Source organism: Rhinoderma darwinii (genome assembly GCF_050947455.1).
Source record: "Rhinoderma darwinii isolate aRhiDar2 chromosome 5 unlocalized genomic scaffold, aRhiDar2.hap1 SUPER_5_unloc_6, whole genome shotgun sequence".
NCBI classification, from domain to species: Eukaryota; Metazoa; Chordata; class Amphibia; order Anura; family Rhinodermatidae; genus Rhinoderma; species Rhinoderma darwinii.
Window position 1 is genome coordinate 111,976 of NW_027461819.1, and position 11,901 is coordinate 123,876.

The following is an 11,901-nucleotide window of genomic DNA, read 5'->3' on the forward strand; positions in this document are numbered from 1 at the left end:
TACAGGGCCACCATCAGAAATTTTTGGGCCCCACACAGTCAAGGCATCTTTCACTCCTTCATTACCAGGGGATAGGGGGTGGCAACAGAAGTGCAGGGAGAGCCGTGTAGGTGAATTACCATATCAGTATCCTGTGTACAGGGGCGTAGCTAAAGGCTCATGGGCCCCGATGCAAAGATTCTTCTTAGGCACCGCCAAACTTCTCATGGCCGACGGCCCGCAGCTTTCAGCTGCATCGCTCGGTCTCCTAATTGACCCAACGATGCAGCATTAAAAGCCAGGGGCGTCACTAAGGTCTTGAAACGTCAGGGGAAATAGCCCCAATACATATGTGTCCCCCCAAAAAAATGTGTGTCCATGTATGTATATGTGTATATAGGAGACAGCATATCTATAGCAGCAACTTCCTATAGCTATGGATAGGATTAGTTACAGTGGCTCAGCAGACAGTATCACACATGATAGGATTAGATACACAGCTCAGCAGACAGTATCACACATGATAGGATTAGATACACAGCTCAGCAGACAGTATCACACATGATAAGATTAGATACATTCGCTCAGCAGACAGTATCACACATGATAGGATTAGATACAGTGGCTCAGCAGACAGTATCACACATGATAGTATTAGATATAGGGCCCAGTAGACAGTATCACACATGATAGGATTAGATACAGGGCTCAGCTCGCTGACATTGCAGCTCCAGCGCTGGACCCAGGAAAGGTAAGTATAAGAATTGTTTTGCTTTTTTATGTGTTACTAATTATTTATGTGTGTTTGTATTTTTTTACAGGTTCGGTTGTTGGACTACTTCGGATTCGAGGACTTCGATGACAGCGGTTTTTATTCTCAATACAATGGATAACGAGGGTTGTGTGTGGGATTTTTATTTCAATAAAATATTTTTCCTATGTCTTTGCATTTTTTTTCTAAACTTTATTACTACCCCCATAGTAATGGCTGTTGGCTGATTGACAACGTCCATTACTAAGGAGGGGCTTAATGTTAGACATGGAGAGGCTAACACTAACCCCCATTATTATCCCGGTACCCACCGCCACCAGGGGTACCGGGCAGAGCTGGGTACGATCCAGTACCCAACCATCTGTAGTGATGGTTAGGCACTGGCGTGGCCGCACACTGGTATTATTAGGCTGGGAAAGCCCAAAAAGAGTGTCTCTTCCCACCCTGGTAATGCTAGCCTGCTGCTGCTGTTATGTTGTATCTTGCTGGTTATAAAAATGGGGCGAACCCCACATCATTCTTTCCAATTATTTATTTTTAAAAATTACGGGGGGTCCCCCCCATTTTTCATAACCAGCCAGCTACAACACAACAGCCGCCTAGCATTACCAGGGTGGGAAGGGCCACTGTGTTTGGCCTTTCCCAGCCCACTAATACCAGCCTGCGGCCGCCCCAGTGCTAAACCATCACTACAGATGGTCGGGGACTGTGTCATACCCGGCTTTTTCTGGCAACCCTGGTGGCGGTGGGTACCGGGTTAATATTGGGGGGGGTTAGTGTTTGCCTCTGCACCGGCTAACACTAAGCCCCGCCATAGAATTCTTTTTAATTGAAATAAAAAAAAACCACACAACCCTCGTTAACCATTTTATTGATAACAAAAAAAGACGTCATCTAAGTAGTCCTCGATGCAGTTCCGTTGTTTTGACGGAATCAATAGGGCAGTCGACTGCGCTATTGGTTGTGTCAAGAACAACGGAGCCCTGTCACAACGTTGACAAACGGAAACCTTTAGCAACGTTTCCGTTACCATGGAGATCAATGGTGAGGAAACGGAAGCTAAGGTTTCAGTTTGCCGTTCTGTTGAGGGGTAACCCGACAGAAACCTCTACCACGTGGCAGCAATGCTCTTGCCATCCTGTAATACTGTTACATATATGGTGTAATATCTGTTTATAGTGGTTGAGCTGGTATAAGACGGGTCGGTGGGGCTTTAGCACAAGGTCTCTCTTCTGATATAATGACTGTTTACAGTGGTTGAGCAGTTGGTAAACCGATGCATGAGCGGTCCATCAACACATTCTGGTATGACCGGTCCGTTACGTTTTACCACAATGTCTCCCTTCTAAAAAAACGAATGCTTAGTCTTAGAACAGCAGCAACATATTGATAAACAAGTTTTAACTTTTTGGAATCTTGGCCTCAGGGTATGTGAACACAAGGGAATTGCAGGCTGAAAAATCCAGATTTTAGAAGAGGATTTTCTAGTTCTTTGTGCCATTGATCCACATACGTATTATCCCCATTCAATAGGGTTTATCAGTGTGTTGAAATCTGCCGGCTTTTTCGTGTGGAATACGCGTCAAGTAGTGACATGATTTGAAATCCGTGGCGGAAAATTCTGCTCCATTTAATCTGTAATGCAGATTTTCCATTGAAAACAATAGGAGGCAATAGTTTGTGTACAGATTTTATCCGCGTGAAAAAAACTCTGTGTAAACATAGGCTTAGGCCTCATGCACACAAACTTATTTTTTCCCTCCCGTAAATACTTGCGTAAATACGGGTTCTTGGTCACACGCATTCAACCCGTATTGCACCAGTATTTACGGGCACGTTTTCGCTGCAAAATTACACTGCAGTAATCGGCAGCCCCTTTTCTCTATCAGTGAAGGATAGAGAGAAGGGACAGCCCTTTCCGCAGAAAAAGTAAAATAAATTCATACTTACCCGGCCGTTGTCTTGGTGACGCGTCCCTCTTTCGACATCCAGCCCGACCTCCCTGGATGACGCGGCAGTCCATGAGACCGCTGCAGCCTGTGATTGGAGGCCAGACTGGAGGAAGAAGCAGGTAGTTCTGGGTAAGTATGAACGTCTTTTTTTTTTACAGGTTGATCTATATTGTGATCGGTAGTTTCTGTCCAGGGTGTTGAAAGAGTTACTGCCGATCGTTTAACTCTTTCAGCACCCTGGACAGTGACTATTTACTGACGTCGCCTAGCAACGGTCCCGTAATTACGGGTGCACACACGTAGTCACCCGTAATTACGGGAGCCCCATAGACTTCTATGGGCCTGCCCGTGCCGTAATTACGGCCTGAAATAGGACATGTTCTATATTTTTCAACGGCACGGGCACCTTCCCGTAAGCATACGGGGAGGTACCCGTGGCCAATAGAAGTCCATGGGTCCGTAAAAACGTGCCGTAATTACGGCCCGTAATTACGGGCGTTTTTACCTTCGTGTGCATGGGGCCTTAATCAGCTGTTGTACAAAGTCCACTGTAAAGCCGGGTTCACACATAGCGTATACACTACGGATTTTCCGCAAACGGATTTTGTTATGGAAAATCTGCAGCCTAATACAGTAGCAGCAAAGTGGATGAGATTTGAACAAACCTCATCCAGACGCTGCATAAATGATAAGCAGAAAAAAAACGCTCAAAAGTTGACCTGCGTTGCGTTTTTTTAATCCGCAGCATGTCAATTGTATTTGCGTAATTGCTGCTTTTTTTGTTGAGAGTTTTAAAAAATTTAATTCAATGGGGAGCTAAAAGCTGCCTTAAAAAAAAAATAAAAAAAAATCTTATACTTACCCAGAATTCATCCCATTTGACTTCTGCAGCCAATCACATCATCCAAACATCATACCAGGAGGCTGGGCTGCAGGACGGCAGAGGGATGCATCGCCATGGCTACAGGTAAGTATGAAATGTTTTTATTTTTATGTGCAGTTTTCCACAGCGGACATTCTGGCCCAAAAACGTCACCACAATTTACGCAGCATATCCACCCTGTGTGAACATACCCTTAAAGAAACATCAGCTCTTCAGACCTCTTCCCCACTTGTCTACCCGATGTACTTAATATTCACCGGCCATAATTGCCAATAACTTATAGAATGCCCTATGACATGGGAAAATGTCGCCCTCTCTGTGAACAATGTTGCCAGGACTTTAACCTGTGAGGTATCTTGAGGGTAAATTAACATACCGTATATTTACATTCATGGTGGTCTATGGGGGTGAAGGGGTTAATGGTAATAACCTTGTTGGTCTACTGTTGTAAAGCCGTTAATGCCAACATCCATGGTAGTCTAAGGTGGAGAAGCAGTTTACTGTAGTCTATATTCCCATTGCGTTTGCAGGGTACGTTCGGCGTACACGCCAGGAAAGTTCGCGCCACATGTGCCGAATGTATTCATAGGTCCCCATTGACCTGATAGATGCTTAAAGAGTATCACTGACATATTTTTTTTTAACTGTCGCATGGTTGACTATGCTATTCAATACAGAAGTATCTTGTAAATGAAGTTATATTGCGCGATATACGTTATGTTATAATGGGAGTCAATAGGCGACGTATATCACTGTATGGGTATGTTCACACGGCCTATTTACGGACGTAATTCGGGTGTTTTTGCCCCGAATTACGTCCGAAAATAGCGCCTCAATAGCGCTGACAAACATCTGCCCATTGAAAGCAATGGGCAGACGTTTGTCTGTTCACACGAGGCGTAATTTACGCGCCGCTGTCAAATGACGGCGCGTAAATAGACGCCCGCGTCAAAGAAGTGACCTGTCACTTCTTTGGCCGTAATTGGAGCCGTTATTCATTGACTCCAATGAATAGCAGCGCCAATTACGTCCGTAATTGACGCGGCATTCTAGCGCCTGCACATGCCGTTACGGCTGAAATTACGGGGATGTTTTCAGGCTGAAACATCCCCGTAATTTCAGCCGTTACGGACGCCCTCGTGTGAACATACCCTATGACATACATTGGCATGAGGCAGAGGCTTGTGTCGGAGGTATATGTCTGGAGTATTTTCTGACCTATTCCTCAAACGTAGGCTGCAAACGCAGTGTGAATAGAAACTAAGTCATACCTAGCGTCAAAAAATTACTCACATCTCCAGGCTCCGGCTCTGTGACATAAAGAAATGATGCGGGGGAATCTGCTGCCACCAGGCCCCCTTGACCCTTGAAGTCCTGTTTGTACCACTCCCCTTTTGGCTAGCCCTACCTATAATGCAACCCTAGGGAGAACATGACTTTTGGTCATGCCCCATGTTACTTCATGGTCTTTCCCGCTGGAAATCTCCAGGTCGCTTGGCCGGAGTCGGTTCTTTTCGCAGCCGCTGACTTTCAAGCACACAGGAATTTCGTAGCGTTGTACCAGAAATTATAGGCACAGGTGAAGCTGTATGAGACTAAAGTCAGGGCAAGCAGACTACTTGCAATATGGATAACCTGGCATGATTTAGGGCAGGAAGCGATAAGATAGCAATGCCAAAGACAAGTAGAGTCAACCCCAAGTAACCAAACAGAAACTGTATGTAGGTCATATCTGAAGAAAGGGTAAATAGTCAGAAATGCTCAGTCATATACCAAGCTAAGCTCGCTTGGTGCACTCTGCCCGTGCCCTCTTAAAGGACCAGACTCGCTTTGACGACAAGGAACTTATAGTTTCCGTGAATTTGTGAAAGTTTACATTATCCAGACAACAGGGGTGCCGGTAGACTCTGAAAATACCTGAGGCAAGGTGGAGTACTGGTGAAGGGGAGGATGCAGATACAATTGAATTTCGTAATCGCTGGCATTAAAACACCCAGGGGCAAAAGACCCAGGGCATGAACCCCGGTGCCAGGTCATAGCAAGATCACTACCAGACAAATTGGGATATTTCGAAAGATAATTATCGAGCTATAGAAGTGCTCCAACCACCACCACTATTACATGGTAAAGACCGCACTCTACGTAACCAGTAGATTTGTGCGAATGCTTCCTTTCTTCCAAGATCGCACACAGTAGTGTAGTTTAAACCTTATGCACATGGTCATACGTCTTCGTACAACCTCCAAGTTGTACAGAGCCATAATAGGGCACTCATATACTTCTACGGGACCCTACTGTACCTAGATATGGCTCCAATTTCATTCTTGCATCCATCCACAGATCAGGCCTCCTACATCCGGGATAGGTTTGACTGAAACTCGTATGTTGTCTATTTACTTAAATGCAGATGGTGTAATGTGGAAAATTGGTCCAAAAGATCCAAAGTCCAAAGATCTAAAGGTCAACAGAACAAACTGACTTGCCGATCCGACAGCATTTTATTGAGGCTGACCATTCTCCCAGACAGGTCAGGTTTCCAGTAATTGAACAGCTTAGGGCTTATCCACACGGAACGGAATTGCTGCAGAAACTACATTCCGCTGAGGAAAAAACGCACCATTTCCTGACTTTTCAACTGCAGAAAATGGTGCCGATTTTGCTGCGTTTTTCTCAATGCTGGGAGATGGTGACGTCTCCTCTGAAAAACGCAGCAATTCAGTCACTTTCCACAGCAGGAATTGACATGCTGCGGTACCAAAAATACGCACCGCAGTTCAATTTCAAGTCAGAATTTTTACACAGTGTGTGGATGAGATTTGTTATATCTCACCCACTTTGCTGCTACCGTATTCTGTTGCGTATTTTCCGTCCGCAAGTCCAGACAGAAATCACATGCACCAATTCCGCTACATCTGGACAAGCCCTTAATATTCCTCGTAATGGTGGCGACATAATTCTTAGATTAAAACAAGTTTGGATCAGAATTATAGCTTGGCTTTCCTTCGTCTGGGGCAAAAATTCAGTTTCTAGCCTAGCCCTGAATCTAAATACTTTAGCCAAAGCAGAGTGGCTTGTGGGTACCGCATTTCCCCTAGCAAGTCCCCTGTTTTGGATTAATAAATTAAGAGTCCCGTGCAGAGCGCTAGTATAGGCTCTGCTCCGGGACTCTGTGGAATTCCCTGACATCGCTGTCCATATATGGACAGTCTTGTCAGGGTTTTCTCCAGAGCGGATTCCTGGGCAGAGCGCTAGTATAAGCTCTGCTCCGGGACTCTGTGGAATTCCCTGACATTGCTGTCCACATATGGACAGCGATGTCTGGGGCTTCCCCAGAGCCGGATTCCCGTGCAGAGTGCTAGTATAGGCTCTGATCCAGGACTCTGTGGAATTCCCTGACATCACTGTCCATATATGGACGGTGTTATCAGGGTCTTCCCCAGAGCGGTGTCCCGGGCAGAACGCTAGTATAGACTCTGCTCCAGGACTCTGTGGAATTTCCGGACATCGCTGTCCATATATGGGTCTGTAAATACTGGCGGAATAGGCTACGTGTGACAAAGGACCTGTATTTATGCCAGTTTTTACGGGCATTTTTACGTTCATGTGCATGGGGCCTAAAGGGTCTGAATACTTAGGCTATGTTCACACGCTTACTAAAAGACGTCTGAAAATACTGATTTTCAGCCGTTTTGTAAGCAAACTCGCGTTATTCGCTGCATTTTTTACAGCCGCTTTTGGAGCTGTTTTTCTATAGAGTCAATGAAAAACGGCTCCATAAATATCTCAAGAAGTGACATGCGCTTCTTTTTACGGGGCGTCTTTTAACGCCCAGTCGGAACATAATACCGGTTTTCCCATGGAAATCAATGGGCAGATGTTTGGATGTGTCCTGCTTCTGAGTTTATGGCCATTTTTCAGCCGTTTACGGCCCGAACAACGTCCGAAAAGAGGCTGTGTGAACATACCCTTGGTCTTATTTACCCCCCTTTTTTTCTCCTTTAGCGGGGTAGCCTATAGGACAATTGGGTCCCCTCCTACAGGGCGTTCTTAGGGGGGAATGGGCAGGTTTACCCCCCTCCTCCCTGCCTTGGTTTATAAGGCAAGGGCGGGAAGACATCTCCCTCTTTTGGCTGTCACTTGTCCCACCCTCCCTCCCTATTGACTGTATATCTCTGTTTTCATAAAAAAAAAATAATAATAATAATAATAATAATAAAAAAAAATATATATATATATATATAAAAAACATGAAGAAAGCAATATATATGTACGTAATAACAAAAAAACAAAAACAAAGGAAAGATATTAAATATAAAATATGGACAAATGGTATACATTTTATCGTATTTGTACTTGGAGGTGTTGGTCTATTTATTTACTGTTTCTTGTCTGTTTTACATTCTTCTGTATTGCAATATCTATGTCACAGAAGGCGGTGTTTGCAGAAAGGTCTGACCTACATGCCCTTCCATAGGCGGGCTGGCATTCGGGTAACAAAATCGTTATGTGTATATAGGGTTTATATCTTGAAATTGTTTATTATTGAAAAACAAGAACAAAATTAAATAAATATATAGGCCCCATGCACACGACCATAAAAAAACTCAGTTTTTGCGGACCGCATTTGCGGTCTGCAAAAACTAACCCATTCACTTCCATTGAACGCGGACACCTTTCCGTATTGCTACGGATGAGTGTGCGTGCCGCAGAACTGTGCCGGGAATTATGGAGCATGTCCGTTCTTGGTCCACAATTGCGGCACAGAATCCTCCATAGAAGTCTATGGGGAAGTCAAAATTGCAGATGGCTACGGAGGTGCGTCCACAAATACGGATAGCCATCCGCAAATACAGAAGTGTTGCTTAGCAACACAAAGGGGATTTCCCATCAACCAGGCCTCTTTTTTTGCGGATCCGTATAAACGGATGCACTACGGACCGTATTTGCGGATACCATTCAGCAGAGATGGGTACGTTGCTGATGATTTGCTCATGACTATAATGCAATACGGAACCATATTTACAGTCAGTATTTGAGGATACGGTCGTGTGCATGGGGTCTAAGGCCCCATGCACACGACCGTGCCCGCAATCACGGCCCGCGATTGCAGGCACGGCCGGCCGCTGACTGACAGCCGCATTTTCGGGCCGTGCTACCATACAAAGTATGGGAGCACGGCCCGCAAAAAATCGAAAGAACGGACATGTTCCATAATTCCCGGAACATTTCCACGGCACTGACACCCTTCCGTAGTGCTACGGAAAGGTGTCAGTGTTCAATGAAAGTGAATGGCTCCGTTTTTGCGGACCGCAATTGCGGTCCGCAAAAACGGAGGTTTTTTGCTGTCGTGTGCATGGGGCCTAAAGCTGTGGTCGACCCTCGTGTCAACCCACGTTATAAACTTAACTAAAGCCTCGTTTAAGTTATTTCACTCGTGATATGGTAATCCACCCTAGACAAAATTCGTATAGTAGTGGTATGCACAGTCACTAAAATTCTGTTTTTACTTTGTCATTATGGGGTACTGAGTGCAGAATTATGGGGAAAACTGGAATTTTTTTTACTTTGGCACAAGGCCTCAACATAACAAAAGGTGACAAAATTGAAAGTGTCTGAAGACTTTCTGGATGCATTGTATGTTATTTCCTGGTATTGTGCAGTTAATTATAAACTTTTCTTCCCTGCTTTCCGGCTTTTCAGGCACGGGGGAGGGTAACTGTAATGACCATAAGGACAGATTCACACGAACGTTGCGTTTTTGCGCGCGCAAACAACGCGGCGTTTTGCGAGCGCAAAAACCATTTGACAGCTGCGTGTGTCATGCGTGTCTGATGCGCGGCTGCGTGATTTTCGCGCAGCCGGCATCATAGAGATGAGGCTTGTCGACGCCCGTCACTGTCCAAGGTGCTGAAAGAGCTAAATCTTTCAGCACCCTCGACAGTGAATGCCAAACACAACAGCGAAAAACCTGTAAAAAAAAAAAAGATAAAGTTCCTACTTACCGAGAACTTCCCGGCCGTTGCCTTGGTGACGCGTCCTTGGTGACGCGCCTCTCTTGACATCGGGCCCCACCTCCCTGGATGACGCGGCAGTCCAAGTGACCGCTGCAGCCTGTGATTGGCTGCAGCCTGTGCTTGGCCTGTGATTGGCTGGAGCTGTCACTTGAACTGAAGTGTCATCCCGGGAGGTCGGACTGCAGGAAGGAGACAGGAGTAATCGGTAAGTTAGAACTTCGTTTTTTTTTACAAGTTCATGTATTTTGGGATCGCAAGTCACTGTCCATGGTGCTGAAACAGTTTAACTCTTTCAGCACCATGCACAGTGAATGTCTCCCGACGTCGCGGACCGGAAATTTTTTTGCCGGGTTCGGCCAAAACGAGTTTGGCCGAACCCGGTGAAGTTAGCTTCGGTTGTCGGGGTTCGCTCCTCGCAAAGTCACTCCGTTTGGATGCTTGGAAACAGAAAAGCACGTGGTGCTTTTCTGTTTCCATTCATCCTTTTGACAGCTCGTGCGCTGTTTCAGTCGGTTCGCACGGAAGAGCTTCCGTGCGACCTGCCTGGTTTTCACGCACCCATTGACTTCAATGGGTGCGTGATGCGTGAAATACGCAGAGTTATTGAACCTGTCGCGTATTTTGCGCAGCGAACAAACGCTGCGCAAAATACACGGACTGTGTGTACTGCCCCATAGACTTCTATAGGGCATTGCGTGCCACGCGAAAACCACGCGGCCTACACGCTGCCAAATCACGCTCGTGTGAATCCCCCCTAAAGGAAATAATGGAAAAAAGTCCAGAGAAATCCCTGCCCCCTACTTTATCCCACACATCTCCAGTTCTGAAAACTTCCAGAAACGTAAGAATACAGATGTAAATCTGTAGCTGTTATCTTCTATTGTAACCTGGAAACCGTCAACAAGCAGCTGCTTATGGATATGGTTAAAAACAATGGACACATATTGATGCCATCTGTCGGTAACCAGATGGAATTTCAAAAATGAGGTATTCATATGTCCACCTGACTATTTAAAGGTTCATATGCTGATGAGCCGGTCTGTCCTTGGTATTCACAGAATGTAGCCATCTTTATCTTGACTCAACGCATTGAATACACAGTGGCAAGAAACTTCTACTTTACATTTTCAATTACTTTTCAATGGCTTTTGTTGTATGATATCATGCTGCAGCAAGTGATCAGAGTCAAGATAAACTTGGCTACATCTGTATACAATGTAATTAACATAAATCTCACAGGACAGGTTACTGGTTAAGCGATACCAACATAATATTAACCACCTCCATACATTTCCAAGAACAGTACAGAAATAGAAACTCCAACAATCTCAAATATTAAACACTGAGGAAAAGGAGTCATACATTATAGGTATCAAAAAAATAGAAAACTTTATTGAATTCGAATAAAAACTACAGAGGATCTAAAAATGAAATCTGTATCTGGACCACATTCATGGTAACAATAACACCACATTAGTTACATTAGAGGGATTCATTACTATTGAGGGATTGGCATTGCCACAGCAAAGGATACATACATATTATTCCCAGAAAACATGTTCCCCGTCCAAAAAAGACCACCATCGAAAATTCATAGAGGTGGATAGTCAGGGCCGCCATCAGGAATTTCAGGGCCCCATACAGCTACATTTTCTGGGCCCCCCTACCGTGGCACCGCCTGTTAACGGTACTCCGTCCAGCACTATATCATGCTACCCAGGGGGTAGCCGCCATCAGGGGGGTATTAGGGGTACTGATGTGAGGGGCCCGGCAACTGCCGCGACTTGCCTTTGGTAGAAAAAAAACAGGCCCCTGCAATGGGGCTAGTTTTTTTTCACCAAAGGAATGTTGTGAGCTGCGGGGCCCCCCCTCTCGTCATGGGGGCCGTCAAACACCGCCCGCGTGACCGATCGCGCGCATCCGCAAACTCCCGCGCATCCGCAAGCGCGCACCCGCGACCGCCCGCGCATGCGTCCACCAGCGACCGCACGTGACCGCCCGCCCGCGCACCCGCGACCGCCTGGAACTGCGCACCGAATTTTGAGGCAGATTTTGACCTGCCCACACTATCTTGCCGCGTTTTTTGCCCGCGGCGATTGAGGACAGCAGACAAAAAAATGCAGCGAAAAATGCATTTTCTGCCTCCCATTGATTTCGATGGGAGGTCAGAGGCAGAACCGCGGCAAGAAAGGACGTGCTGCTTTTTCTTTTTTCCGCGACTGGCTCCCATTGATTTCAGATGAAATCAATGGGAGGCGGTTTTGGAAGTTGTTTGGTGCTGATTCTGACGCAGTGTCCGAG